Source organism: Heteronotia binoei, chromosome 19 (genome assembly GCF_032191835.1).
Source record: "Heteronotia binoei isolate CCM8104 ecotype False Entrance Well chromosome 19, APGP_CSIRO_Hbin_v1, whole genome shotgun sequence".
In the NCBI taxonomy this organism is placed as follows: Eukaryota; Metazoa; Chordata; class Lepidosauria; order Squamata; family Gekkonidae; genus Heteronotia; species Heteronotia binoei.
This window is the reverse complement of record NC_083241.1, coordinates 16,867,320-16,873,538: the sequence shown is the minus strand read 5'-3', so window position 1 is coordinate 16,873,538 and position 6,219 is coordinate 16,867,320.

Below are 6,219 nucleotides of genomic sequence, written 5' to 3'. Positions count from 1 at the left end.
TGTCTGGGAGGGCCCAGGGCACCCATCCAACCTCTCTATCTTCCTTCTCAGCAAATCCATAACCAAAGAGACATGAGGACGCAGGTAGTATAACAACAATTTTATTGTAAGTGCTCAAGCGCAAGCAAGTGGGTTGTAAAATTATTAGTGCAACAGTGAAAGGGAAAACAGTAAATGTGGTACAAAGAAAATTAACCACGTTCCTTGCTTCTGCTTCCAACTCACCCCTCTTTGGATGAAGGAACTCTCCTTCTGCAGCCTCTCTCCAGCTAGCCTTTTCCAGAGATAATACCCCTCCTCCTCTAGCTAGGCTTCATATCCTTTCCCCCCCAGGTCCCACTCCTCTATTCTCCCTTGAGCGAATTTTCTCTCCAAAATTTCTACCCACCCAATCAGACGGACAGAAGGGATCCTGGGAAATGTTGCTACTCATACAGGCTTGCCTGTAGGCTGTACTATGCCTAGGATCATGACACTACCTTACAGGCTTATTGAAAAGATTAATATGTATATCTGGAATACTGAAGTGGAAAGTGAGTATTACATACAGAATGTTCTTCAGGGGAAGTATTCTGTGCTTGAAACAGCTCTAGGTATGGTGGAGAGTTGGTTGGCTGCCTTCTGTCTCCTACAATTTTTGTGCAGAATTGCAGTGCATACATAGCTCTAACTTACCACATCTAATCACGGGTGAACACTGGCATGGTATAGTGGTTAAGAGTAGTGGACTCTAATCTGGAGAACTTGGTTTGATTCCTCACTCCTCCACATGAAGCTTACTGGGTGACCTTGGGTCCATCCCAGTACTCAGAACTCTCTTAGCCTCACCTACCTACCACAGAAGTATAGTGTCCAGATCACGTGAAGTGATGGTATCACTTTACTCTGCCCTGGTAAGACCTCACCTGGAGTATTGTGTTCAGTTTTGGGCGCCACATTTTAAAAAGGATGTAGACAAGTTGGAACGGGTCCAGTGGAGGGCGACGAAGATGGTGAGGGGTCTGGAGATGAAGTCCCATGAGGAAAGGTTGAAGGAGCTGGGCACGTTTAGCCTGGAGAGGAGGTGGCTAAGGTGATGTGATCACCATGTTCAAGTACTTGAAGGGCTGTCATCTAGAGGAGGGTGTGGAATTGTTTTCTGTGGACCCAGAAGGTAGGACCAGAACCAATGGGTTGAAATTAAATCAAGAGTTTCCAGCTCAACATTAGGAAGAACTTCCTGACAGAGCGGTTCCTCAGTGGAACAGGCTTCCTCAGGGGGTGGTGGGCTCTCCTCCCTTGGGGTTTTTAAACAGAGGCTAAATGGCCATCTTTCAGCAATGCAGATCCTGTTAATTTAGGGGGAGGTATTTGTGAGCTTCCTGCATTGTGCAGGGGGTTGGACTAGATGACCCTGGAGGCTCCTTCCAACTCTATGATTCTGTTATTCTACCTCACAAGGTTCCTGTTGTGGAGGGAGGGGGAGAGGAAATGAAGCTACTCGCAGACCTTCAGAGAGAGAAAAATTGGGTATAAAAACTTCCTTTGCCACACACACGCTATTACTAAAAGCCCTTGATCACCCAGTGTTACGGTAGGAGTTTTTGACATAATGTGAGAGTGGAGATGTGGCAAAAAAAAGTGGATTAACTGAAAGAAGAAAAATTCATGAAAACCAGCCTGGAGATCTGGACATGTTCTGAGAGGTTCAGACTGTTGAGAGTAGTGGAGACACGCAGAGGAAAAAGGGGAGGGAAGAGAAAATTAGCCTGTAGAGAGACCCCTGGGAGTTTAGCAAAGAAGGCAGGAGCTAGGAAATAGGGCCTGATCTGTGTCAATAGGGACTAGTGGTGTGTAACCAGATGCCCCCAGTCAGCCAGATCACAGGGGAATGGATAAAATGAAATTATAGACTCCCAGAGGAAAGAGACTGTGGGATTTTTTTTGGGGGGGGGGGTTTCCCCCTTCCAGCAATTCCTTGTGGGCTGCCAGACTGTAATAGCAATATTTATGAATGTGGTGCTTTTCTTACAAAGCATGCGGGGCTCTTTGAATACATTAGCTCAGTAATCCTCAGAATAACAGCGTGAAGTAGGCTGGTATTATTATAATCTGCAGATCCTTGGGATACGTGGTAGGGAGGGAGAGAGAACACGCAAGCAGAGAAGCTGGGGAGGTTTATGCAAAAATTGTTCCACCCCCGGTTCTAGATGCTGCTCTAATCACAGGGTCAGAATGCCTGCCCTAGAAGGGAAGTCTAAAACAGAAAGGAACTTTTTAGTGTTGAGCAAAGGGGTGGGAAGATATGATTAAGGTCTACAAAAAATATGCACAATGTGGAGAAAAAGGACAGAGAGAAAGTTTGTTCCCTATCCCATTATAATGGAATTGGGTGGAGGGTTACCCTATGAAGCTGATTAATAGATTTGAGACAGAGTATTGCTGCACACGACAGGGAGTTGTCTTATGGCACTCACTGCTACAGGATGCGGTGGTAACTGCTGGTTTAGTTGAATTTAAAATAGGGTTGGACAGATTTTTGGAGGAGAGAACTATTGTTGGCTATTAACCATGATAGCCAAATGGGGCTTCTGGATTCGGAAGCGCAATCTCTCTGCCTGTCAGGTGTCAGTGAGCCTACCCCGCCACCCCCCGCTGGTGATTCTGGAATTGGCAACCCTTGGGGGATTTAGGGTTGTCAGATCCAGGTTGGGAAACTCCGGGGGGGGGGGGTTGAGGGTGGAGCCTGGGGCAGACAGGGATCTCAGTGGGGTCCAATACCATAGAGCCCACCCCCCAAAGTATCCATTTTCTCCAGGGGAATTGATCTCTAGTCTCTGGAGGTGAGCTGTAATTCCAGGGGATCCTCAGGTCGCACCTGGAGGCTGGGGTCCAGAGCAGAGAAGGTCCCTGGTCCAATTCCTGGCACTCCAGTGAAAGGGTGTTTGCATAGCAGGTGCTGGGAAAGAGAGGTGGGCAAAGGAGACAATGCAGGCCTTAGGGCTGCCAGCTTTGGCTTGGGAAATGCATGAAAATTTGGGACAGGAGTTGGAGGAGGCTGTGATCTCAGCGGGGCTTTGATGCCACGGAGTTCACCCTCCAAAGCAGCCATTGTCTTGAGGGGGAGCGACCTCTATCATCTGGAGATCAGTTGTAATCAGGGCTTTTTTGGTAGAAGAAGCCCAGCAGGAACTCATTTGCATATTAGGCCACCCCCATGTCACCATTGTTTCACATAGGGCTTTTCTGTAGAAAATGCCCAGCAGGAATTCATTTGCATATTAAGCCACACCCCCTGCCACCAAGCCAGCTGGAACTGTGTTTCTACTAAAAAAAAAAAAAAGCTGCTTGTAATTCCGGGAGGACTCCAGGCCCCAGTTAACAACCTTAGGGCTAGAGGATTACCTCCCTGGCTGAAAAACTGCCCCCTCCCTCGTATGCCTGATATGAATGGCACCTTTTGCTGTCTTCCCCTCTTCTGTCTCACAAGCACCACCAAGGGAGGACTTGCTCTTTCACTCCCTGGGGACTGTTGGAAGCTCTAGATCCCTGAGCTCGACTGGTTGATGTTTTGCCAGGTCTCTTAGGAGCTGTCTTGCTGGAGGCCGCAAACTGGGGTGGGTGGGGAGAGAGTATTATTATTTAATCACTGGGGGAGCTGTCGAAAGTGCGGCTTGTCAGCCTTCCATTTTCCGAAAGCCTGGCTGTCGCTGATCCAAAGCTGCAGGCTCGCAATAAATAAAATAGCTCTCCCTGCCCCCCACCCCCACCCCGTTCCTAAACCACCCTGGGAGGCTCGGCGGGGAGTCAGCTCAGCTGCGGAGACCTGGGCAGGCAGAAACAAGGCAGGCTCTGAAGGGAAAAATAAATAAAAGCCAGGTATGAAGTTCAGGCCAAAAAAACTGCAAATTAGTTTCCCAAGGTCTGAGCGCTAAAGCTCTGGTGACAGGAAGGAAGGGACTGCAAGAGCTAAAAGTGCCTCCTGGGGGAAAGCTTTTTCAAGTGTCCTTGCATCACAAAGTGTAGCCAAACACCAGTTGTGGAAAGGAACAGCAGGCTGGCAGGGGCTGGGGGGGGGGGGGCGTGCTGCGGACACTGAGGCTGGTCCCTATAGCTGAGCACCTGTCTTTTTGAACTCCCTGTTACAGTGCGATGCCTCTATTTCAGATTTTGGGGGATGTCTTATGAAAATGTGTGTAATGTAAAGACTCCATTTGCAACCTGAATGCAGACTGCAGCCCAGCAAAGTTCGCTTCCTCCTCTGGTGTTCCTGAAGGTTAGTAGGCCTCCTTCTTTCCTGATGATGCACACACAGGAGCCTTCTGAAGAACATCTCGCTGGGGCTTCCAGAACTTTCCTTCCTCTCCTCATAAAAAGCAAATCAATCCCAATCAAGCTGTCTCCCCCAGTGTTTCCTTTCCTGCATTTGTTATGCCAAGATACAAACGCGGAGGGTTCAGCGACTTGGCAGGCATTATTCCTTCATGGCTAATACCCCAGGGCTCCTTTAAAAAGTTATTATTAGTTATATTTTTGTTGGAAATGTTTTCCTGTGAGAAGCCAGAAGAGTCTGGGATGGGAATGGATTTCCTGACTGTTTCCAAGAGCTCAGGCTGTTTCTCCCATGAGTTGGCACCCTTGGTCAGAGGGGAACTGGGTGGGGGGTTGGTAGATGATCTTGGGTAAAAAGAAATTCCCCTCACGGCAGCTGGGTGGTGCAATATTTGAAGGCAGTGACATTTGGCTGTTGTCGCCTGCAAGAATCCCTTTGCACAGTCAGCTTGTCTGCAGAGAAAACCTGGCATACCCACACTCCCATGCTTCACAGATGAAAACAGGGTCGTGCTTGAAACACCCCCAGTTCTTACATCAAAAAACCTCCTTTCACTCTGCTATTATGCAACATGAAATGTCTACTTGGCTTGTAGTATAATTGTTTCTCTAGTTCTTTTTATCTTGCCCTTCCTCTGAGGAACCAGAGGGACTTGACACCAGTCTGCCCTCCATTTCCTCTTCACAACAACCCTGTAAAGAGGATGTGGTTGGCCCAAGGCCACCCAGCTGTGTGTGTGTGTGTGGGGGGGGGGGGATTTAAACCCAGATCTCCAGATCCTGATCTGACCCTTGGGGGTGGAGCCAGGAGCAAGGGTGTAACAGGCATAATTGAACTCCAAAGGCAGTTCTGTCCATCACATTTAAAGGGTCCGCACACTTTATAAATGCCTTCCCTCCATTGGAAATAATTAAGGATAGGGGCACCTTCTTTGGGAGCTCATAGAATTGGACCCCCTGCTCTAATCCTTTTGAAACTTTGAGAGTATTTTGGGGACAGGCACTGGATGCTATGCTGAACATTTGGTGCATCTACCTCAAAAACAGCCCTTCCAGAGCTCCAGGTAACCACGGATCAATTCTCCATTATACCCTATGGAAATCGGTCTCCATAGGGAATAATGGAGTGCCCAGCAGACATTTCTCTCCCCCTCCCTTGCTTTCTGATGATCCTGAAGTGGGGGGAGGGCCTCCAAACCGGGGGATCCCTTCCCCCACCTGGGGATTGGCAATCCTAGGTGGCATGGTACCATTCCACATCCCTCAAGAAAAACTAGAAAAGCCATCAGGCAATTGATGATCTGTATAGACGATTCTGACTTTCCTTATCCCTGCTGTCTCAAGCCCCAAATTCCTATTGTGATTTTTCCCTTGCACCGATTCTCCCCACCTATTGATGCAATTTTCATTGTTATTTGTGCATCAATAAAGCAGCATTATATGTATTGGTACATATATAAATAGCTCACACTATACATAATGACTTATGCATTGCATATAAAAATACCAATGGATGTGCAATGAACCCAGGTCTGCGAAGGAGGGAAGATAGAAGTTTCATGGGTTGTGCATAAATGCATGGCTGAACACATGCACTAAACTGTACTGTTTGAATATGAGAAAGTATTTGGATGAACAGACTCCATGTGCCTGTGAACAGCCAAATGACCAAGCAAAAACTGGCTCCCTGTAACGGCAATCAGTGAGCAGAACATGAGCCAAACCAGCGAGTGGCTTTTGACACGCATGGAAAGGGAACTGAGGTTTAAAGAAAAGAATATTGGTTGTGAGGTGAAAAGGAAAAAAGCACAAAAATGTGCAAGTTTCCATTAAAAAAGTATTTTCCCCACATTTAAAAAAGGATGCTGTTACAAAACAAAACAAAACTTTCCACATCTGGATTAAAAT